At 36.3% G+C, this 24,489-nt stretch overlaps 1 long non-coding RNA gene across 1 annotated transcript in view; it reads left to right on the forward strand.

Moving 5' to 3' along the window:
* LOC119699504 overlaps nt 1-17,198 on the forward strand; it is a 29,367-nt gene extending 12,169 nt beyond the window's left edge. The window contains exons 2-3 of the long non-coding RNA XR_005256454.1: nt 15,657-15,979; nt 17,131-17,198. This is a non-coding gene — a long non-coding RNA (uncharacterized LOC119699504). The remainder of the gene's footprint in view (nt 1-15,656; nt 15,980-17,130) is intronic.
* Nucleotides 17,199-24,489: the final 7,291 nt, after the last annotated feature.

Consider the following 24,489-nt stretch of genomic DNA (forward strand, 5'->3'; position numbering starts at 1 on the left):
CAGTGATAGGCATCAGCCCCTGTGGAGCCAGCCTCACCCTGCTGCCACCACCAGTTCCCCTCCTGTTTTCTCCAGAACATGGAGAACTCTTCTCTTAATTTGCATAGGTCCCTGGGTAGCAGGTGAGAAACTGAGGAAATAGAGGTACATAATCCTATTTCTTGACTGTGGTTCTTTTGGAAAATTTTCTAGCACTGAAGTTGGTTCCTGCTGCAGAGGGTCCCCAAGGGTTTCATCTTAGTCTGGAGAAAGACTATATTCTGCTGATCTTCCTAGCATACTTTTCAACTTATTACTAGAATCTTAATAAAGGGTCTTGCAGCATTTGAGTTAATTAATTCGTCTCTTGGTTCTCAGTCACAAAGGTCAGAATGTCCTAAGAGAAGGAATCCTTGCAGAGGATATAACTGACTATTGTGTACAAAAAATGCTGACTTTAATGAAGCAGAGATCAAAATCATATAAGGAGAGGCAGATAATGAAGGAAAAAACCAAGATATGACATTTTAATAATCAACCATTTGAGGCTACAAGTGAAAGAATAAATGCATGTATTTTGATGTATTTAGGCAATTCTTCAGTATGTTTTACCAGATATATGTAAAGACATTCCATGCAAAACATGCCTTAACAAGTCTCTTGATACACTAACTTCATATAATAACTATAAAAAATATTATTTGAAGCAAATTGTGATGGTAAAAATTATAATTTAAAATTTCTATGTGTTACACACACACACATATATAAGCACATAAAACAGCATACTTTACTTTTGAAGATATTAGGCTATCAGTGCAACTGGTGATTCACAACAGAAATTAAATTGCCCTTTTTTTGTTTTTTTCCTCTTAGCAACCAGTTTGAGAGAACTTTAATCTCCTGTATGCACAAGAGAACACTTAAAGCTTTGAAATTTATGGCTTGAGATATTGCATTAAAAAAAAAAAGGTGAAACATTTTAAAAGATAGTTCATTATTTTGTGAAAGGCTCTAGGATGTTGTGGTCTGTGTCAAGGTGTGTCAACTTTCAAGATATGTAAAAGAAACTTAACAAAGGAAAAAGACATGGGCTCGTGTTGTTTTTTCCATGTCATGACCTGAATATGCCAAAATATTGTCCCTATTTCTTAACAATTCAGCCTGTTCAGGAAGATTTTGGAAGCTTGGGGAGGTTGTAGAGTTACAACATAGTAATGAATTTTAGTTTTCTGAGGGAGGCAGTTTTACTGCCTACAAACCAGTCAGCCTCACCTCTGTGCCTGTAAGGTCATGCAACAGATCCTCTTTGAAGATATGTCAAGGCATGTGGATGACATGGAGGTGATTAAAGACAGCCAGAATGCCTGTACAAAGAGGAAAATCATGCCTGGCTAATCTGGGGATTTATAGTAGAATGTTTGGGTTGGTGGATAAAGGAAGAGAAACTGGTGTCCTCTGCTGTGACTTCTTTAAGGATTTTGCTACTGTTCCACAGAAAATCTTTGTTGCTAAATTGGAGGGATATGGATTTAATGGGTGTAGTATTGGATGGATTAGGAATTGGATGAATAGCAGCATCCAAAGAGTTGTACTCAATGGCTCAGTGTCCAAAGGATATCAGTAGCAAGTGGTGTCCCTCAGGGAGAGGACTTACCGTATGGCACTTTCCACATGGAAGTGATTTGATATCTTTAATAATGAGATACGCAGTGAGATTGAGTATACCGTCATCAAGTTTAGAGAACACCAAGCCATCCCATGAGAGAAGGAATGCCATCCAGAGGCACCCTGACAGGCTTGAGGAGTGGGTCAGTGGGAATCACTTGAAGTACAATGATTGGTGAAATCAACAGGATCGGTAGAGACTGGTTAATGACTGCATAGAAAGGCTTGAGGATATCAATGAATGAAAATTTGAACACGACCTGGCAATGTGTGCTGGCAGCCCAGAAAAACAATTGTATCCTAAGCTATATAAAAAGAACTGTAGCCAGCATTTAAAAATATACAATTCTTCTCTACTGTGCTCAGGCAAAACCCCAGCTGGAGTACTGCATCCAGATCTGAGGTCCCAAGCACAAGAAAGCCATGGTCCCTTTGGAATGAATCCAGAGGAGAGGCAGGAAAATCATGAGAGGGTATCAGAGAGATCATATTGAGAACTTTGAATACTTAATTTATAAAACAGATGGATTATAAAACAGATGGAGGGTGACTTTACCAGGCCCTGTAAGAGGACAAGGGGTAATGGCTTTAAGCCAAAGGAGGGTAGATTTAGGCTGAAAATAGGAAAAAAAATTTCCTTACTATGAGGGTGGTGAGGGACTGGAACGGGCTGCCTAGAGAAGTTGTGGATCCCCCATTTTTGGAGGTGTTCAAGGCCAGGCTGGACAGAGTTTAAAGAAAACAGGTCTGGTGAAGGATGTCCCTGCCTATGCAGAAACTGGAACTACAAGGTCTTCAAAGGTCCTTTCCAACACAAATCATTCTATGATTCTGTGGAAATGGTTTCACTTGGTTTAATACTTATAAAAATACTGGGATGGAGACTCATTGACATAATTTGTTATCAACAATCTTGTCCCATACATCAAGGGATGACGACAGAGTTTGACCACACTTCAAAGTCCTGATTAAAAAAGCCAGGTGACAACATGCCTAGTATTTTTCACACATTTAAAAACAATATATCATCAAGTAGAAGCAAAATATCAAATCAGTTCCTTCAAAAACTTCAGTGAGTAATTAAGATAGGTAGTGTACTTTTTCTACGTGATTCTTTGTAAACTTGCTGTGTGGTGATTACTTTCTGCTTATTCTCCTAGCTTCAAGAAAACATCAGCTCCATCAGATTTGATTTACTTACAAATGCAGCTCATGAATTTTCAGTCAGTACTTCATGGTTCTTCTGAGATATGCAACATTTCAGAACTACAAAGGAACTAAAAGTTTTAAACTTTAAAAGGACACAGATTCACATTATTTATTTGTCTTTTCTTGTACTTTGAAGAAAGAAACTTTTGTGCAAGTATAGTATTTTTCAGATTAGCACTCATATGTCTTCTATACTTTCAGGCAACTGAAACACTTTAAGTAATTCAGCATTCATCTGGTGTTCAAGATTCAAAAGGAGCAGTTACACTTCTGCAAACTGCAGCAGATTTTGACTATAAATCAATGACTTTTGCCTGCCCATTCTTGCTTTCATTAATATTTCATAAAATTATGAAATTACTGTTGTGCAGTTTCCCATCAAACTTATACAAGGGGTAAATGTGGTAAATCAGTCAGTGCCTCACAGCTAGAATAAAGAACATGGAGAGAACTCCTGAAACACCAGCAGGCTGTTAGCCATAAAGTGCACAGGGCTCATCGAACTCAGAATGTTGCAGAGAAAATCCCTTGGGCATCTTTCATGCCTTCATACTTGTGAATATTGGGATTTATACATAGGTAAACCAAAAATACTGCTGAAACAGCAGTAACTCTGAAGTTTAATGTCTTTTTTTTTTTTCGCATCCCAATTCTTAGCAGCCTTTCAAAGCCCCATAGTTGAGATTCTCTACACTAAAGTTTCCTTCTGTGCCAGAAGGAAACTGTGTGCAGACCTTTGAGACTGTAGTTAAAAGAACCAAAACACTAATGATCACCCTGGGCAACAGCAAGCAGAACACACATACAAATTAAAAGTTGTTCATAATAGCAAAAACTTTGTCCTTTAGAGAGTACGTGTTGCAGAGAATGAGAAAAAGAATCTTTTTAAGGAGTCTTCATTACATTTAAATTATTTTTCTTTGGAAAGTAATTTATCTTGTAGGCTTGTTTTCAAGAGTAATATTGCACTGATCTAAGTTGCCATAGTAAGATTTTTAGTTCATATTTGAAAAAGTTATGCATCTGAAAACCTGTACTGAGCTAACATTTTTTAAAGTGGAAAGATAGATTTGCATGTAAGAAACTCTGATTTTTTCACTTTAAAAAAAAAATTATTTACAAAGACTTCTCATTTTAATATTTGTAAATACTAACAGTGGTCATGAATAAGACATGCAGATATTCTGGACTGTATTTTATAAGAGGCACAGGAAAATGTGCAGTTGTAGGCAGGTCTGACTGTGTTTCAGTTTCTCCATCAAACACTTCAGCTCCTCCTGACTTGAAGCTGTACAGAATTTACCTGACCAAACAAGTAATCTGCTCTGACTGTTCCTGAGGCCTGTTCAAAGAGCCTGCTTTGTGATCGTTTGCTATCTTTTAAAAGGAATCTTCCCAGTTCCGTCCTTCTACCAATTAAAGAGGCTATTTAGCATTAACATTTGGCATAAGAGCTATTGGAGTAAAATATGCACTTGGTGTAGTAACAGAAATTAAGACGGGATATTTACAAAAAATCCCATTTTAGTTCCTGTAACTATGGTCGAACATTACTATTCTTCAAGATTTCTGAGGTGCATTTCTGATAAATGCTTCAGATTGTGCAACTTTACAGTAAAAACAAACTCTTAAAATTAAAAATAACAAACAATCTCTTCTATTTTGAAAGTAGATGTAAATTATGTAAGCAAAGATTTTGTACTTATTGATGCTATTAATATTTCTGCTTATTGAAAACACAACCATATAGATGAGCACTGCTGGACAGTTGTGTGCTTTAAGGCATTCCCTAGTGTTCAGCAATATTTTCCTAATAAATCTATTTGTACTAAACCACAGGAAACAGGACAGGCCTTGTCAGACATTTACAGATAGAAGAAGGACCAAGAAGTTTTCTTTCTCAGAATCTCATAGAAAGTCTGTGGTGAAAGTTAGCCATGCACACATCTCTGATATTGTAGAACAGTTCTTTAGCCATAAACTGATATTTTCCCTCTGTCACCCTCCTACAGACGAACACCTTTTTTATAACCCTTCAAAACAATTTTAAATTTAAAGCCTTTCATGAGAATCATTAATTAGTTTTTTAGATCCACTGTGGCCCATCTGTGAAGAAAGAGAATTTAAAGGAATTTCACAGTGACAGATTACAGGAATTAATATTATTTCCTAGCACAGTGCCCATTTTTTGTTGCCACTCCCTAGGGTTTTCATTGAATTTGAAACCTTGAAGAACAGTCTAAAAACCAGATGAATGAGGGGAAAAAACTCCTCAGCTGGAGATGCAAACATGGTGAGAACTTAATTGAAATCAATAGAGGATTAAATGGAGGAAAAGATAATAGTAAAAAGAAAATATTTCAGTCTGACAAAAAGCAAGAAATAAATTCAGTCTTTTGTAATGGAATTAATTCTTGTCCTTATGATAGCTGTGAACTCTGAACCTAAGATGTTTTTTTCTGAGGATTTTTTCTTTGTTGGCTATAGCAGAACTTTCAAAGTGACATCTTTGGACTTATGAAAATGGATGGGGGTGACTCCATGTGGACTTGCTGTTCAGCTTTGAAGCTTGTTTTCTGTTTTCTTAAGCTTTTGAATCTTCTGTCTGAACCATAACAGGTGAGACTTGTTTCCACAGAAGGTGTTCTCCTATGGAGTAGTAACTGTATACCTACTTGGCACATGTAGAGCTACACTGAAACCAGCATAAAGAGTAAAACTCTGCCAGTGTTCTGGTGAGTCCTTAAACATCCTTCACAATTACATCTCAGTGATTTTAGATTAATTTGCACGAAATGTGTTCATTCCTCATATCCCTTATTATGACTAGGATATTATATTCCATATCGGCTTCTCAAAGATTTCAGGTGCTCTACTGGTAGTGAGAAAGAGAATTTAAATTGTTTCCCTACTGCTTTGCAGGGAGTTTATGAGGACTCCATGTTGCTCTGGTCGCTCTGTGTTGCATATGTCATGGTAACAATAATGAATAAGAAACTCCTATTCATGGACATGCTTGTGGAGAGGTTTGGAAATGAAGAAACTTGGCATGTTTAAGTTTTCTTTCGGATAGGTAGACAGGAAGAAAAGTGTCTTGAAAGATATTAAAAGCTGGGAATATGTTGACTGAAATGAATTGTAGACCTTGGAAAACTTGCTGACAAATAAAACTAGTCACTTGGATTATTTCTAACGTTGGACACTGCAGCCTGTGGTCTGTTCTTTGCATTTGTAATGACTCTAGAATCCCTATTCTTCGCTTTCACAACCACCTGTATAGCAGCACACCTGGTTCCATGAACGTGCTGAATCACAAACCCTGTGATATCTGTTGTCCTAGGAGGTGTGAGGAGAAGGAGGCTGTGATCACCTACAGACATTCACACTGCTTGGCTGCACACACAGCAAGCAGCAGGGTGAGCAGACACAACAGCTTTGGCTGGAACACGTGAGCACAGCATGCCTTGGAAGATGTACCACTTAGGAGAGCTTGCTCTGTCTGGCCACACCACAGCCACATGGATAGTCAACACTGTCTTCAGCAATGGCTTGGTGTTCCTGACCTTAAGCTGTGTGGGATCTACCAGTGTTTACAGGTGAGGCCAGAGTGCTCTAAAACATTCCATGAAGCTTTTTAGCTGACTAGGCCAGAAGTTTCAGTAGTTTATCATGACAATTTGGTGTTTTAGCAATTGCTGTTGAGAGGCAAGATACAGAGGCTTCTCTCCAGCAGCTGAACTCTTGTAACTTGCTTGATGACACAAGCTAAAGAAAGGACTGCTCTTACAGGCAGGCACTGTGGGCTACAGCATACCCCATGTTTCTGCTGGTGGCACTAATTGTCAATGCCAAGCTTGCAGGGAGGGAATCCATCAGGACAATCAGAGCAAAAGAAAATCCATATTAGCTGTAAAATTTCTCTTTAGAGAGGATCAGCTCGCAGTGAGGGAGCTTAAATGTAAGATTATATCACTTCTCCTTGAATGCCATTATTTAATTTTAAAAGTTTACTGTGGAAAAACAAGTGACTGTTATGACAATGGATATGTCTAAAAGAACTTTAACAAAAAAATTGTATTCAGCAATCATGAATCTGTAGACTGGGAAACTGTGTTGCTTACTGAAAAGCTGTTACATAGGATAGGCCAAGAAGACAGAGAAAATCACAGCACTCAAACTGAGCAGTGATGTGCATGCAGGCACAGGAGATACAATCATAAAGATCTCATAAACCCCTATATCCTTTCCTACTGTTTGTCTCCTGTAGTTGCACTTTGTTAGAACCTCAAGCCTGCAGATCAGCGAAGACTTCCATTTACTTCAAGACTCAGGGAAATCCTGTATGTATGGAAGTCACAGGTATCTATGGGCCAAAAAATATTTAAAAGCAGTGTTTCCTTATTTAGGAAACCTTCTTACTAAGGAAAACTGATTTCCTTGCTTAGAAATCCCACCTGCTATTCTGAGACTTTAAGTTACAGGTTTTGCTTTACAGCATACCTTAGGTTTATAGGTGAATATACAGAGTTCTAGATGAGGTCAATAGAAATGTCTGAAATGGAATATTTTGTGTTTTTAAAATTTTTTCTTTCACAGCTTTAACACCAATTAGTGATTTAGAGCAAAGTTCTGGAAATCTGTCTTGGAGAAGATTCCCAGAGATGCTAATGAATGCAGAGATGCTTTCCGTGAAGAAATTAGTATATTACCATTGGAAATAGCTTTTTAATTATAAAAAGACAGGCATAACTTCAGTGAAACAGACATAAGAAACATCATGTTCCTTAAAGGAAGCTGATTAATCATCCTCATAAATCAGTCAATAGAATTAAGAGCCAGAAAATCCTCACTTCTCAAGGCATCTTTGGTATGCATATTGCTTTTGTGAATGATTATGATGAAATATTTATTAAGTGACATAAGGAAAGCTGGTTCTCTTTACTTTTCTGAAAGTGAGTCATTTCGGCAGACTAACACTATCTGGTCTAAGCTTTTAAAGCATAAGAGGAAAACTTGTAATAAAACAGAACACAGTCAAACAGATTAAGATGTGAGGCTGAGAAAAATTGAAACATTGGCAATGCCAAGTGGAAAACTTGAGCTACAAGACAAATTAAGGCATAGGTGCTTTGGAGACATGCCTTACCTATAGGTGATAGCCTGAGGTCAGAACATCAGTAATCTTTGAAAACATCTGGGCACATGTGGAGGAACAGTGACACAATTTACCCTTTATTTGAGTAGAGACAGAATTTTCCTTGAATATTTTGCCCTTGTGGATGCAAAAAAAAAAAAAGTTTTAAAATAGACTCAATAGTTGAGTTATGCAGAGACTGATAGCTGATATCAGGGAGAGCCTACTAACAACTGAAATCAATAGAGCTAAGAAAAGAGCACTTTCCATTTATTTTAGCACTTATGTTTCCTCTAAACACAGCAGAATTCTGGAGATCATTACATCATATTATTTTATTATGCTTGTACACTTTCAGTGTTCATATAGGCGAGATAAATGAAGCTGATTTAATTTGATACTTTTTTTTAAGTGCTACTGAAATAATTCAAGAGAACTTCTGTCTCCTGAATTCTTTTTTTTTCTTCCAAGAGGGACAATTTTTTTCTTCCATGCGCTGTAGAAAGTGACTCATGTTCCTACATATTTCACTTACCTGAAAGTTGCTTTCTGTGAAAATGTGAAGTTTTCTTCTTTTTTTTTTTTTTAATTTTGGGTGGTTAGCTGAGATATCCTCTAAATATCACCATATCTATTTATTTCAAGTCATTCATCTATGTCCCTGCTGGGAAATAAGAAAATAATAATTTTTAGTCATTTTCCAAAAGAACCTACTGGGTACGTATGTGTCATATTCCATTTCCTTTTAAACTCTGAAGCCTTATACCATATTTGGAAAAAAAAAAAAAACATTGCCTCAAACAAATATTTTAAAATATGTGCTTGGTTACATGGTTGAGCTCATAAATAAATGAGCATCTTGGCACTTCTGCAGAAATCATGAGAGGTACAAACAGATGTGATGTTGAGAGCTCATTTGCCTCCTTCAGTCTGTGCAAAGGCAAAATCAGGCATACTTGCCTGCCCAGCAAAGATGTTTTTCCAACGTGTTCTGTTGGAAAACAAGTGCTGGAGTGAGAACTTCAAAATTTCTTCTTATTAGACTGTAGTAAAATTTGGATACCCTTACTCTCTGAAAATATCCTGATGTCATTTCAATCCACATATTTTTTCATTTTTCTCTCTGGAAATAGAAATGCATGTTTCAGCTGATGGCTTGAACTTGGATTCCCATGAAAAAAAGTTCTGCCACAATGCTGTCCTTCTGCTTAAATGTGGATGAGGTGCTTTTTTAGTCTGAAGCATCTCCAAAAGAAAGCACCACATCACTTACACTTCTGTAGCATTACAGTAGTGCAAGAGCATTTTGTCTTGCTGTCCTTAAATCATCCATATACCCAAATGCCTTTGTCTTGTTCAGAGGCTACACAAGGCAAACCTGTCAAAACCAGAGTAAAAGAATTCTCTAGTACAATGGTTCAACAGGATAGAGACATTCAAGACCAATTTTGAAAGGTATATAATGGACATTCCTGCAATGTTTTTTGTTAAAATGCTGGAACTAAAAGGAAAACTGACCATGAAAAAATACAATGGCTTTTTTAATGGAAAAAAAATACTATTTGGCTATTTATTAAAAGATATTGAAATGAAGGTCTCTTTTTGTCTAAATGCCACTGCAGATGTAAAACAAACATATTTTTGGGATTTATAAATAAAAATCTGATATTTTGTAAAATACTGCAGCAAAAAATACTGTCTAGTGTTAAAACATAATTGGAACTGTCACTGATGTGTTTCCTTTCTATTGAAGGGTTTACTCCTGCAGAATTTTTCATGAAGCTCTTAGTAACCATTAAATCTCAAATGGAATCAGTCAGCCTCTCTGCTGTCACTGAAACAAGTCTTATCATATTTATCAAAAGCTGGAGCTGGATAAATGATTGAATAAATGAATGAAATTTGCATTCATACAGCAATTTCCATCTGAACAGAACAGAAGGAAATTTAGAAAGTGAAAAAAAATCCTTTCAAATTAAAAATAGTACCTTTGCTAAGCAGTGAGAGGTGACTGATATTTATTATTCCAGGAGGGGGAAGATTAGAACTCAGCGGAAAGAATCTGACTCAGAGAACATTGGATGAAAGAGTAGGGTTTATTATTTCTCATTCTGGAATGGAGAACAGCCTCTTAGCTGTGAAGTACTTATCTCTACTGCCAGCTAGTGTAAATAGCCAATACAAATGGGACATTTCCTCAGGCCACCTTTTGACCTGCTGTGGTTATTAGTAATCTCAATTTGAAATTCATTTCTTTTTCATAAGTCATGAAAAGAAGAGCAAGTATCAGGAGGTTTAGGAGGAAAAATTAGTTCAGTGCCTTATAGAGAGTTTTGAAGATTTGGGGTTCAAGGGATCTGCTTAATTGGTGTGCTGGAATGGTTTTGATGAGCTAAACAAGACTGGCTTGACTATGGCTTCAGAAAGAGCCCAAATTTGGGAGCAAGTATGGAGTTGTTCTCTGGTTGGGGCTCTGTCTAACCTGCACACATCACAGAGCTGCTCAAATGCAGAAGAAAGGAAGCCCTGGCGAGTCTGCCAAATCTTCCAAACAAAGCCTATTTCTTTGTTAAAGGTTGTTAAAAAACATTGCTGTCCAAATTTTCCCCAAGTACATGGAGATTTCTCTCTCAGCATCAGAAAATAGTAGATGTAGACCATTCTCAAGGAGAATTCTTTCTCAGCAGGGCTTAGATGGACAAAAGCCTAATACATTCACATGTGCATTGAGAAAGAGAAATTGTTTAATAGAACAATTACAGGTTATTAAGATAGGTTTTACTGACTAACATAGATAAAATCTGCTTCTCACTAGTGCATAGCTGTTTGTGACAACTCCTATGCTCTTTCTTTGAATAAAAGACTCCTGATTCATTTACAGGCCTAAGAAATTATAAATATAGAAAAAAAAATGTTCAGAGTGAGTACAACAAAGCAACTCTTAAGGGGTATCACTAGAAAAATGTACATTTTGAAGTAAACTGGTTATTTCTTATATGTACCACAAACACCTGAAATCTTAACACTTTCACTGATATTCTAGAAAATATAGACTTCTAAAGAGTGCATGTTTATATTCTCTATTGAAAATGCTGTCTTCTCCTGGAAAGCAGAAGAATTATATACCAGTTTGTAAAGATGATACATGGATATTTTACAACATTAATTTTGTGACAGCATGTCACTAGCTAGATGTTCTATGAGACAGAAATTATTAAATGTTTCTAAATTTACAGTGTCACAGAAATTGCATCTAATGATAATGTAAGAACTGGAAAAGTTTTCTCCATCATATATATAGATTTTGAAAGGTAACTCTACATTATAAAAACATGAGAGATCTGGAAAGAAAACCTAAACACCATCCTGCAAATATTGACAGAACAAATAGGCAAATATGGTAATGTATTTTTCATATAGTGATCCTGTGAAAGATCTGTATTTATATTCAATCAGTAGAAAATTAATGAATAAAGGCAAATAATGTCATATAATTAAGAGTAACCTTCATAGATTTGTAAATTTTTAAAGCTTTCTTGAGCAATTCTTGTATTGTCTGTTATGAGATCATGAATTTATCTGATAAAAACAGCTGTAGCAAAATGCAGGCACAGGGTTCTGAAGCACACTAATCTTAATACATTCCAGGTCTAGCTAGATAGTTTAAGATTTTTAAAATGCTTTATACCAGTCTGAATAAACCTAACATTCAAAATTCCATTTGTGGAATGGAACTGTCATTTTCAGCATATTCTTAGAATTTCAAACTGTGTTTTTAGTTAGCAAACAAAAATAGTAAAGTTCTCAGTATGAAATTATGAATAGAATATTTTATTTCCATATCTCCAGCTGATACAATTTTCCTCTCACTAGTACTACAAACTTGCATGGGTAGCTTGACCTAAGTTCTGTTTTGGAGGAGTCTTGAGTTTTAATTTTACTTTCTGGGTGAATTAGGATATCTCCAAAGACCTACATAATAAGGGAGGGAAGACTCAACCCTCTAATGTTACAGATGAATGGAAATTCCCCATATCTAAAAGTTTAAAAAGTTTGACATTCCTGGCCTATTTAGATCATAGATATATACTGGATTTTGGTATTGTAATACATCAGATACATTCCCATTAAAGAGGTCTGTATTTGCAAGACGGATATAACGAAAACTAGAAAGTGAAAAAATATATTATTTGGATGATATTATTAGGGAAATTTTTCGTTTTAGTCTGTTCTTCTTTCCTGCATGGAAGATACCAGGGCATGAAATGGGAAAGTATCACAGCCTGCATTCTCTCCTGTAGAGAGAAATATGATTTCTCCATGAGACAACCTGCTATATCCATTTACTTCTGAGTACATGATTTCTTTGGTTCCCACTGTCCTCCAATGCCAGTATGACACTGAAGACGTGATCATCTTTGTCACTGTAGTAATCAAAACCTGAGCACCTAAAACACATTATCCACTAGAAAAATAATGTTTCTTTCCATGCTGATCACAGCATGGCATCAAAATGAAATTACCAATGTTTTCTATGGAGTCCTGATATCAAGGGTAAGACGTCACTAAAAGCAGAGTCAGAACCTTACCATTTTAGGGTGAGGTGGCTGTACACAGATGTTCAGTTTGGTGCTGCAAAGTTGCTGAAGTTTAAGGTTATGGTCCAGCTGACTAACATATTCTGGAGTTAATTTCTAGTTAGAGATCACTGGGGTTCTTCCTCCCTCTTTTTCCCAGGATTTATATCTTAATCCTGCCTTATTACACTGATTTTGTAAATAAAATACTTACTTTTCCCTCCTGGTCAAATAATGTTTTATTTTCTCATAGGTTGGTTACAGCTCAGTGTGTTGTTACAGTTATTTCAGGGCTTGATGATGGCTACTTAGCCTTTTCTTGTGTCCTTGTGGAAGCTTTTATTGGTTTATTCATTTTTAATCACTTCATATGGCTTGTTAGGAGCAATGAAACTTGTGTAAGCTGGGAATAGAATGAAGACAGAAAGCAGAAGAGAGTTGACATGGGAATATATAATACTTAGAAGGCACTTGCACTTAATTGCAAGTCAAAGGACCCGTAGAAAGGCCTTTTGGCTGATAATAAGACCAAGATAAAGATATATGTCATATCTAAAAATGCAAATTAAGAGCACAGCTCTTCATGTTACAATTTTTTAAACAAATATAAATTAAATTACTTCTGGCCTCTAAGTGTATGTTTATTGAAGTTATTCTTGGGAATACCACTGCTTGTTTTTTATTTTACATTCAGTGGTCATGCTTACCTGCATGTGCTAGAAAAATCATGAAAATATCATCATTTGGAATATTATAATCTGAAATTATTTGGAATCATCTGAAAACAGGTATTTCTACTTTTAAAGTAGGACTCAAATAATGTAGGACTCAAATAATACTCTTATCAAGACACTAAGTCTTCAGCTTCCACGGGTGTAAACTCTTAGTGTGCTTACTGGATTTCCTGTGGCAGAGGGGAAGTTTTCAATACCGAGCTAGATAAAATTCTGTTAAATACTGTTAGATACACAGAGGAGCTATTACGCCAAAAGAAAGTTCAGTAAAATTTCTCTTGGAGCAATATTGCCAAAAGTATACATGAGCTCTCAGAAAAAAAGAAGAAGAGTAAGAGAGGCTGATGATTTGCACTAGTTCTTCCCACAGCCATTGCAATAACTGAGGCATTGACCCAGATCATTTTTAAAAGTATTCACTCTAATATGTATATAAAAAAAAAAGAATATGTAAATAAAGAACATCATATAACTGGATATAACTGGAGGATGTAAAGACGGGTTTGAACATTTTGGGTTTATGCCTGCTTGAACTGCCCAGCCTCCTCTTGAAGTTCAGAAGATGCTGTAATGCACCTTGTATTCACAAGTAAAACTGTCCCTGGAACTCAGGATTTTCTTTCCAGAAGTTGGATTTTTTCCTTTTTGCAAACTCAGGCCAGGGCTCGAAGTCTGAGACTTAATGCTCAATATGTGCTGCGTAAAAAGACAGAAAAGGATGTCCAGGCAGAGGCTTCTTCTCTACATCTTTTTTCATGTAAAAGTAGGTGCTGGAGCTGTCTTTTCTGGTAGCAAGTTAGTGTGTCCATCACATCCTCATTCATATGTCTTCCCTACACATGCAGAAAGATGTCTGTCCTTTGGGTATTGAAGATATTCACAATTCTGCTAATACTGTTCAACTGACTCATCTCTCAGTTAGCAATTATGGAAAAATATTTTCTCCTATTCTACCTATTTAAAGTACCCCAAAAAATATTGTCAGGTACCAAAATCTCTGTTTGTAGACTCTTGAGATCCTACCACTATGTAAAGCTGCTGAAGGCCTCCAGAAAAAAAATGTTAGTTTTGCTGCTGCCACAAACTACTGGGCATTAGTAAACACTTCTTCATTGGCTTCGACTTACCTGAGCTTTCAAATCCATTTATGCTTTCCAAATCCAAACCAACCTGGGAAAATCAATTATACTGTGTGATTACACTAATCATAAAAAAATACCCCTTCCTGATTGTCTTAAATCTGTCGCCTTGTAGTACCATCTGACTCCCTCAGCTCTTTGAGGTCAATAGTAATTTTTATATCCCTTCTTCTTGGGAATGATAGTTTTCCATGCTGTTATGTCCCCCATCTAATTTCTTAGACGAAGAACCTGTTCAATCTTGTCATGTAGAGAAGTCATTCTGCACCTCTGATTATCCTTATTGAGCTTTGATGTACTTTTCTTTTCCACTGGCACTTTTTGAAATTGAGATGACCAGAACTTCTGGCAACATTCAGCTGCAGATTTAATCCTACTTCATGCATTTCACAACAGCTATTGTCTCATTTAACTTGTGTGAACACTTTAAATTGAAAAGTTGGCATCTGATGACTAACTGTTCCATTAGCAACTCATTTATATCAGCTGTCTGCATGCAGAGGCATTAATATTAACAAGGCAGTGCTGTGGATAGATGTATTACAAGTGGAAATCAAGTGAACTGTGTGAATTTGCTGAAGGATCTGTATTGGTGTACAGGTTTTACTTCCAGAGAGAGCAAACACAACAAATCCACTGCACTTAGGAGAGCAGATGTGCACAGCCAGCAGGTTGTGGCATTTGGATGGGACTGATCAAACTCCAAAAGCAATAATTTTTGTGCTAGCACATTTTCAATTGTTTCTCTTAGCTAACTGCTAAGCTTCACACAAAACTATATTTTTGTGTCCAGGAGGATAACAAAAACTTCAAAGACAAGAAGAATAAAGTAAAAAACAAAAGTCAATGACACAACAAAAGAGTATACAGGAAAATCAATGCCTAATCTATTTTCAAATGTGTTTCCAGGGCTTTGGTGAATCAAATATTTAATTTTAGCTGCCAGTAGCATCTATTACTGGACCTCTCTGAGAGACAAAATGAGAGATTTTCCTAATGGCTAAGGGGAAGCACTAGAGACATAACAAGAAATATTATGTGGGCAGAGTGTGTAATAACACTTTAAATAAAATATAATAATAAATAATATAATAATAAAATAAACATTAAATATTCCTGACTTAAATGTATAGCAGGATTTAAATTGTTTAGAGAATCAAATGAACTGTAAGAATATGAGGGTTTATATCTCAGACATCATCCTGTTTTTCCTCAGGATAATGAGATCAAATTGTGGAGCTCCCATCTTCCAGGATTTATGGAACTTGCCACGGGGAGACCCAAAGCACAGAGTTCAGTGAGGGTTAAGCTACCTCTGGACCTGCTTACAGTGGAGCTTTCCTCTGATCATGTGCCAAGTGTTTCCAGATGAGGTGTGTGATTATTGCATCCTCTTCAGGGTAAACAGCCACCTATTTGCAGACCTGCCTGAGCCAATGAAGCTGGAATAGAACTCGAAAAGCAAATACCTACCTATGTTTTGAGAAGATAGAAGTGTAAACAAAGCAGTCAACAAGATCATGGATGACAAAGCAAAAGGTGAGAGGTTGTGGCAGTGGAAAGAGATGGCATTTCGAACCCACTCCATCCCCTGCTCCCCTCTATATATACTTTTACATAATAATATACATTTCCATGGTATCTACGGTCAACAGGAACAGAGTTTCCCTTTTCCTGCCCTTGCCAAATATAAGCCTACAAATCACTGTTGAAATAGAAATGCTCATTGCATTTTTCTGCATATTTTTAATTAATTTTATACTGTGATTTCTATGTTTACCATTCTTTAAATGCAAATTCATGATCTTGACTGAGTAAATGTAATGTTGCAGCATGCCACAGACAACTACTTAACAACTCTTCACAGTATGTTATAAAAATAACTACTCTGTGATAAAGATATCTTTAATTGAAGTAAGATTCTGCTTCATGTTAAAAATAAAAAATAGCTAGTGGGGAAAAAAACCAAAACTACCCTACCTCTCAAGTATAAAATTTAAGTAGAGGACTGAATAGAAAAAAATGAATTTACAAAGCAATATATAATTTACTGCCTATGAATAAAGCAATTATTCAAAGTTTATCTCTGAGAATTTTTTTTTTCAGAAAGTATATTTCTGGAAAAAAATCAACTTAATCTGCATAACATTTAATTAATAATGTGAACCAAGGAGCATTATGCTGTCAGAAACACAGTTGCTCATAAATTCCTCAATAGTTCCTCCTATTTTTCATCCTTTTTAATTTCTGGGGTTTTTTTTGTTTTGTTTTTGGTTTTTTTGGTTTTGTTTTTTTTTTTTTTTTGTTCTTGTTGTTGTTTGTTGGGGGTTTTTTTTGGTTTTTTTGTTTTTTCTCTGCCAGATAGAGCACAAAGAACCCAAATTGCAGAGGGACTGTCTGAAAGAAAGCAGGAAATTCCTGTGACACAATCCCTCATAGCAACTGATCTCTGCTTTTAAGCTTCGGTATTACTTTGCTATCAGAGGGCAAAAGAGAATCCATAGGCAAAATTTACTGTGTCTTCTAGAATTGATATTTCACAGAAATGGCCCTCTCCTATTTGCTGGAAGTCATCTGTTAACTGAGGTGTGATCATAAATTTTTTAATAAATTTTGTGAGAGACAGTAACTTTTTGGGTCAGAATTTCTGTCTTCTGAAGCTTAATGAATTTTTATCTGTTATTTCCTAGGTTTTTAGAAGTAACACATGAAAAGCCAAACTTTCAAGAGTTAGAAGAAACTAGCAGGCCAGTTCCCAAGCATGTATGAAGTGAGTACTTAGACATTGAACCAGTGCTTTATACCCAAGGATGATGCTGTCCAGTGAAACTCTGCCTGGATTGCGGCAGAAAATGGAAGAGCTATTTTCAGTGAGATAGAGGGTTGCCAGATAGGTCTTAATTTTTACATCTAGAAACTGGTTTCAGTACTGGTTTCTGCCGCACAAATCTGATGGTCATATTGAGCAAAAAATGTCAATGACACTAGTGAATGGTGGCCTTGACAGGTCACTCGAATGTTGCTAATTTAGAGAGTACCTGAAAACCTGTAGATTCAGTCAGTGAGAGCTGCAATTTGACCATATGAAATAAAATGTTGCCTGAAAAGCTAGTCCTGCAGCATCTCAAATTGGTCCTTCTAATTTAATGTTCACTTGTGGTATTAGTGTTATTTTGCTATAGTCCCCTCTCAGGAATATGTGAACATGTCACGCAAAATCATGTCCTAGAAAGGTTAAAATGATTTTTGAAGAGCAAATGCTGCATGCCTGGTCTGCTAAGAAAAGCTAATTATTAAATTCATAATTATGTATTCACAGAAGTATTTAAGTAGCATGCAGGAAACAAGCAGCAGGGCCGCATGATGAACAAAGGGAAACAATGAAAAGTTATTCAAACTACCCTGAATGAGCCAGGGTACCTGTTAAAAGGTAATATGGCCTCAAGACAATGGCTTTTTTAATGAAGTGGTCAAATTGAGACTGCACTAATAGATGTAGGAAATACGACCAAGAAGTTTGAGTGCATATGCTTTTAGCGGCCTAATATTTTAAATAAATTTTGTTGCGCGTAATTAAGTATCTTTTAACAGCAGGATCAAGAAATTGTGGCAGATGGGGATGGCAGAAGTTGAAATCCCATTGGCAGTGGACAATAATAAAACAACTTACAAAGTTTTTAATTTGCTACAAAGGCCATATTTGAAATAGTTTGGGGATCATTTAGTAATCAGCACATTCATTTTCAGACCTTTCTGTACTGACTCATGCACAAAGCTGAGGTATAGTGTAGTCTGATACAGTAATTAAAAACAATCTGTATTTAATTACACAGTGATAAGGAATTTAAAGAGGCATACAGCTTTTCAATGGCCTGACCTTATTGGTTCATGAGGAAAAGCATTAGGCCAAAAGAGCAAACTTGAGAAGAAATTTCAATTTTAAGAGGTTTTCTCTTCATTCTTATAGCTCAAAGTTTTCCTCTGTCACTGTCTAAAATTTTGCACCAGATTTTCGTTCAAAGACACTGGTCTTCTTCAACATCTCTGGGTAAAACATTTCTTTTTTCAAAGAAACAGGCCCACTGCTGCAACTAAATTTCAGTACATCTATTTAGAACTTAGTCCTCAAGCTTGTATATTCAAGTGCCACCACCTGAAAAAACAATTTTAAGAACATTAGAACAAATTTGGAACTTTAAAATGATATGAAAGTGACATTTATTCAAAATGTTGCTTACTGTATTAACAATTGCTACTTATTTTAATCCTTCAATAGCTCCTTTGTCTTGCATTCCTTTTCCCTTCAGAGCCCTTGCAGAGGTTGGAAGTTAATAATTCAAGAAAATCTTTCTAATAATGTCTGTTGAATCGATATTGCAAACTTCATTGCTCTTAATGAGACACTGAGATCCTTTTGTTAAACACATTCCCTCTCAGGCTGCTAGAGCACAGTCTGTATGTTTCTCTTGAGGCCAGTAAGAAAGACTTAGTGATGAACAATTCTTATTTTAATTTGCTGACACAACCAAGTAGGAAGTTAGACTGTCACTTTTGATAGTCACAAACAGATTGCTTTTGCTTTTTCGGATTTGTAAATGAGACAATACAGAATTCTAAAAATAATAGTATAGAATTATATAAATATATAAAATAATTATAAATAAATCAATTTTTAGAATAATATTAGTTTAAAATATACAGAAGAGACTCCTTTCCTTTGAACAATGCGTGGAAGTAACAATGAGTAGATTTCTTGAGTATTAGTGACATTCTTAGCTAAAAGTACAATTTTAGCACAGGTTTATAAAATTTTTCATCTATCATTCTCAAGCTCATTGCATAACTGGAGAAAATGAATGATTACTGCTCAGAAAAAAAATTACAAGGCAATTCCTCATGCGTATCACAGTGAATAATTAGGGAGGACACCACATGCACACATAATTATATGCATAATCCTGTATGCTGGGATGTTATTGATGCATCTTACTAACTTGCATGGGCTTTCCTTACTTCTCCCAAGGTTGCAGAACAGAAATTCAAATATATAATCATCTATTGACACCTCAAAAGTGATTTAGACTGTTAAAGTTAGGTCTTTATGGCCATTTGGGGATGTTCTCTGACCTTCAACTGCTGCGCTTGCTTACTGTAAACCTCCTGGAGTTCCTGGTCAGACCTGCCACTGTGGAATTCTTGCCAGAAGAAAAATATCTTTGCAGAAGGGAGTTGAAAATTTTCTGCAGGAAATATTTGGATATTTGGACTTGTGATGCTCAAGCTAAGACAGACACGGAGTAGACCATTTCTTGTGTTCTTGTTTTACTTAAAATATGTACCTTCTCTTTATGGACTTTTCAGCAAATGAGAAAAAGGTGCTTGGATCTTCCAGTCATGAAATATTAGAGCTGTAAAGTTTCCCTAGACCAAGGTAATAGTTGCCTGCTCTTCAAAGAATTACCAGTCTGATAGATTTTATTTGGATGTCATTGGTTTAACTTAAAATAATGTTCAAGTATTACAGCTGAAAAGGTGCTCCAGAAATTTAAGCTAAAGAATATGTAAATCATTCTTCACAGGACCTGTTCAGAGGCAATTCAGCAAAGATTCCAGGCAAAAGTGTTTCACATTTGATTCTCTTTGGAAGATCTGTTTTGACAAATTATTTATTCATGTAAATTGTCAAATGAGGCCCTTTGCACACATAATATAGATCAATATTTAACTGCATTGATCAGACACACTAAAGATTTTAGGACTTGTCTAGTGCTGAAGAACTACAATTCATAACCAATCTTGATTCAAAAGGCATTTAAAGCTTTACCTTTCATCTTTCAGGAGTGCTTACGTTCAATATCCAGTAGCATAATGCCATTTTGGTGCTATATTCGAAGAGACTAGATTACCTTAATGCATGTGCTCTTGATTTGTAACTTTTAAGAACCCATCTCAGTTTAAATTCTGTGCTTGATCATTTCAATTCTAATAAAAGTACAACACTGAGGCTTTAGGAAAATTTTCATTAAAAAGATATACTGAAGAAAGTTACCTGTTTACACAAAGCTCCTCACTACTGCAACTGTTACACAGGTGGTAAAATAACCAGGGGACCCTATGGAAAAGGGATTTTTTGGTTTTTTAAAATTTTTTCCTTATTAGCAAGGAGAAGCAAATCAAACAGTTGGGATGGGAATCTTCACAGCAAATGTATTCTGTGATAAATTCTGGAGAGAGAGTTCCTTTTCTTCATTTCTACCTCACAGCCATGTAAGGGATGACTATAAAAATGTCTATTTTAAAACCTGCAAGGTTTTAGATATTTTAGATTATGATAATAACCTCATTCTGTACAAAAAAAAATTACCCTAAAAAGTGTATTTTCCACAGATGTGGTTGACTTGCTTTAGGAGGCTTCAAGGACAGTGATTCAGATTTGGAGCCCCATGGCAAAAGCTTCTGACATAAAAGCTCCAACAAGGGCAGCTCGCTTTGTTACTTATAGGCTTTGCAATGGTTTTGTTGGAGTCACTTGGGGTGAATTCTGCTTCTCTGTGGTTAGATGAATGAAGGGAAAGAGTTAGTTTGAGCTAAAGAGGATAGATATTTATGGTGTTGGCCATTATCCTACCATGATCTACGTACACAGAAAAGTCACCATTGAGCATATCCAGACTTGCTGCTGACAAAAATTGCCCACAAGTGAGCCCTGAAATCATAGGAGGTTTTGATATACAGCCAAAAACACTGAAATCTCAGCATCACAGTAGCAGTGATTATAGTGCATATTTCAAGATAAAGGAAATCCAGAAGCCCTGACTGTGATTCGAAGTATTTTTTTGGCACTTCTCCTCATTGTGATTGAATTAATGGAGCTTTTCAATGGTTTCATAATGGCTACAAGTGTTATCAGAATCACTAATTTCAAAACAGAGCCAAAAAAATAAGAAATAACCATACATTAATATATTTTGGTACAGTTGCTGATGACACATTTTGCTGTGGTAAATCAGAGAGACATATTTTAATGAAAATCAGTGAAAATCCAGTGGGATGATTTCCTGCCTTGGTGCTAGCTACTTGCTCTTCTGTTTTTAAAAAAAGTTTGAAAGACTGTGTTTTTTCAGTCTGAAGTTTTAGGAAGGACAAATTATTCCTTCTACAAAAGATTGCTATTGTATCCATTTATTTATGTAGACTGCTTAATTGTAAAGCACAGTCAGAATTCTCACCAGGGTCAATTTCTAGAGACCCCCTTGACTGAGGCATCCCTATTCCCTTCTTTCTTGTTTGCCTCCACCAATCTTCAGCATAATTAAGAATAAAAGAAAAATGTAAGCCTGCAGCTAAGGAATTTGATTCTAGAAGTTTGAGTTTTTAGTTGATTTGGTTGGTTGCTTGGCTATTTTGTCCTTTAGTGGTGAAGTTCATAGCTCCTTTCAAATGCAGAAACACTTGTCATCACCTAAGGAGAGAGGGAAACTTCATGAGGGTGAGGCATCAAGACGAAGGAGATGGAAGTTTTAGCTGGGAAGTCTCATCTGATAAGTAATTAAAACAATAGGCAGAGGTGATTATTTCACAGAAGAGAAACTTCTGTTCCAAATCTAGTGTCAGGATAAATAATGCCAGGGAGTCTGGCCATGTAGTGCTCGTCAGTGCAATAGTTTGTGCTTCTCTCCTCCTGTTGCCATGGTTACCTCCTTGGTTTCAGCCAAAATCAATCTATGCGGCTTTATTCACTTTGGGACTTAAAACATCCTGTTACCCACTGTGCTGGCAAAGTGAACATAATGAAAATGTTGAATATCCTGTTTTGGTTTCTGGGTGACCACAGTGACCATGAACACAGAGTTTGAGAGGAGGTGTGCTCATGATTGCGTGCCCTTGCTTAACCAAGCACTGGCCAAGGTAATTCTTCAGGAACTAATTTAAGCAATTTAAGAAGACATGGTGGGTCCCCAGGCAGGAGAGAAATACAGCTCTTGTCTTAAGTGAGGGCATTAAGTTAGACAGATCATGAAAAAAAAATGGATTAAAGAATTGGTGTAAACCATAGAGTTTGTGAAGTGATAAGAAGCAGTCAGTGTGGAGTTGTCAGGGTAAATCACATCAGCATGACTAAGATCTTCCTTTGGTGGGATAGCTGTCCTAGTGCATGGAAGGGGAAACTTCAGACCCTATAGAAACTGTTCTTAGTGTTTTCAGAGACCTAATCTACATAAAATCATCATAAAGAGAGTGCCAGTTGAAAAAATTATTAATCAAACAGTGGTCTGAGATTTTTTTTTTTTTTTTACCTTTCAAATGAGATCCTGAGCAAGAGTATAACTGGTATTTTGACCAGTTAATTGCATTCCTGGGTGACCCTGAATTCATAATTCAGCTTGACTTTAAGAAACTGATGAATCACTCTGCAACCTGTAGTACTCAGTGGATAAAAGATAAGGTGAAAATGCCATGCCTGAGGGAAACGAAATGCTGTTATCCAAAATATATGATTAGGGAATATGCAGAAATAGTGCATCTGGAGATATAATAGTAGTATATGACCTGAATATGCATATGTAATGAAATAGTAATGCCCAAAATTGTCGTTCTGGAATGCAGAAGACACCAAGGGAATAGCTAAGGCATAAACTGTAGTTATTCTCCTCTGCCAGAAACTTTGTAGCCTCAAGCACTGAACTCAGGATAGTTTTAGGCATGCAGTTCACTCCTTATTTTAAAATAATAATTCTTACATTTCCTTGCATTCATATAAACAATGAATAACAAAGTTACTGTTTTGAATTTGGATTAAGGAAGCATGATCTTTCAGATTATAATAATTTTTCTAACCAAAATTTTAGAGCTTAATTTTCGGGGGAAGATGCACCTTCCTGGCCTGTGTAGATCAGCAACATATATTTATCTTTCAGTTGTTTGTGTGCATTTAGGTTATTTTCAGTAGAAAGTTCCTCTAACAGTATGTGTGTGACAGAAAGATTTGGGGAGTCAAACAATAATTCTTTTCTCTGGCACAGCTTGCCAGAAAGATGCATTTTAATTGCAGAAAATTTTCTGGTTTGCATTAAATTGGCATATATTCAACGTCTCTCTGTCCAGGGCAGGAGTTGGATGTTTGCAGAACAAACACAATGGCTCCTGTAAATCACATTCTCTTAAAGTAATGCTTCTAGAAGTTAGTTATTACAAGATGAATGTGATTTAGTGTATCAAAGCCCAGTCTAAATACAGATCAACAACAATACCCTGCAGAAAACCAGTAGATGCCTTGTCCATTGATGAAGGTTGTCTCTAGGTGTGAAGAATTCCATGGGAGCTGCTTTCCAGACAGCAGCACTACAGGAAAAGCCTAGTGACCCATTGTACCCAGTCTTGTCTCCCTCCCCTTGGGGGACTCAGAACTGAGGATATGTGTCTTGGCCGCTGCCCAGAAATCCTGTCTTCCCAGGACTCTGAGTTCTTCATGTTTCATGCTGTACTGGAGGCAACGGATTGCAGACTCTTGCCCTGACTTAAGATATGATGGCTCTGTAGATTTCCTACATTGCTTCTTTCTCTGATGTTGAGAGATTTGGCTTCCCTACCCTTTCTCCCTTGTTCCTATAAGGATTATACTTCAGTTCATTGCCTTATTAAGTTCTTTATTTTCAGTATCTTGCATGTGCAGTGATACAAGACTAAAGGAATGCAATTAGCTAAAAATCATTGTTTGATTTTTTATCTAGAATATAGAGTCTAACTGGGGTGCATGTAGTAAAGCAGGAAAAAGATTCCTCAGGAGGGTATAAGGACCTCAATGCCAGCTCCTGGTGTCACTTGTCTCAGTTTTGTGTTTTAAGGGCTAAACATCTATTGTCTGGTCACAAAATGGACAGTACTGCAGAGAAAAAAAATTCACTGTGGCTGTCTGGCCTTGCTTTAGATTGTTAGACATTAAAATAACACACCAGATATTTGTTTTTGTCTTCTTAACACTTTTGTGAGATGACCAGTTTTTCACTGTAACCACAAAAAGTTAAGTTCAGATGGGTTTTAGTGTTAAG

Source organism: Motacilla alba, chromosome 3, assembly GCF_015832195.1.
Source record: "Motacilla alba alba isolate MOTALB_02 chromosome 3, Motacilla_alba_V1.0_pri, whole genome shotgun sequence".
Classification (NCBI taxonomy): domain Eukaryota; kingdom Metazoa; phylum Chordata; class Aves; order Passeriformes; family Motacillidae; genus Motacilla; species Motacilla alba.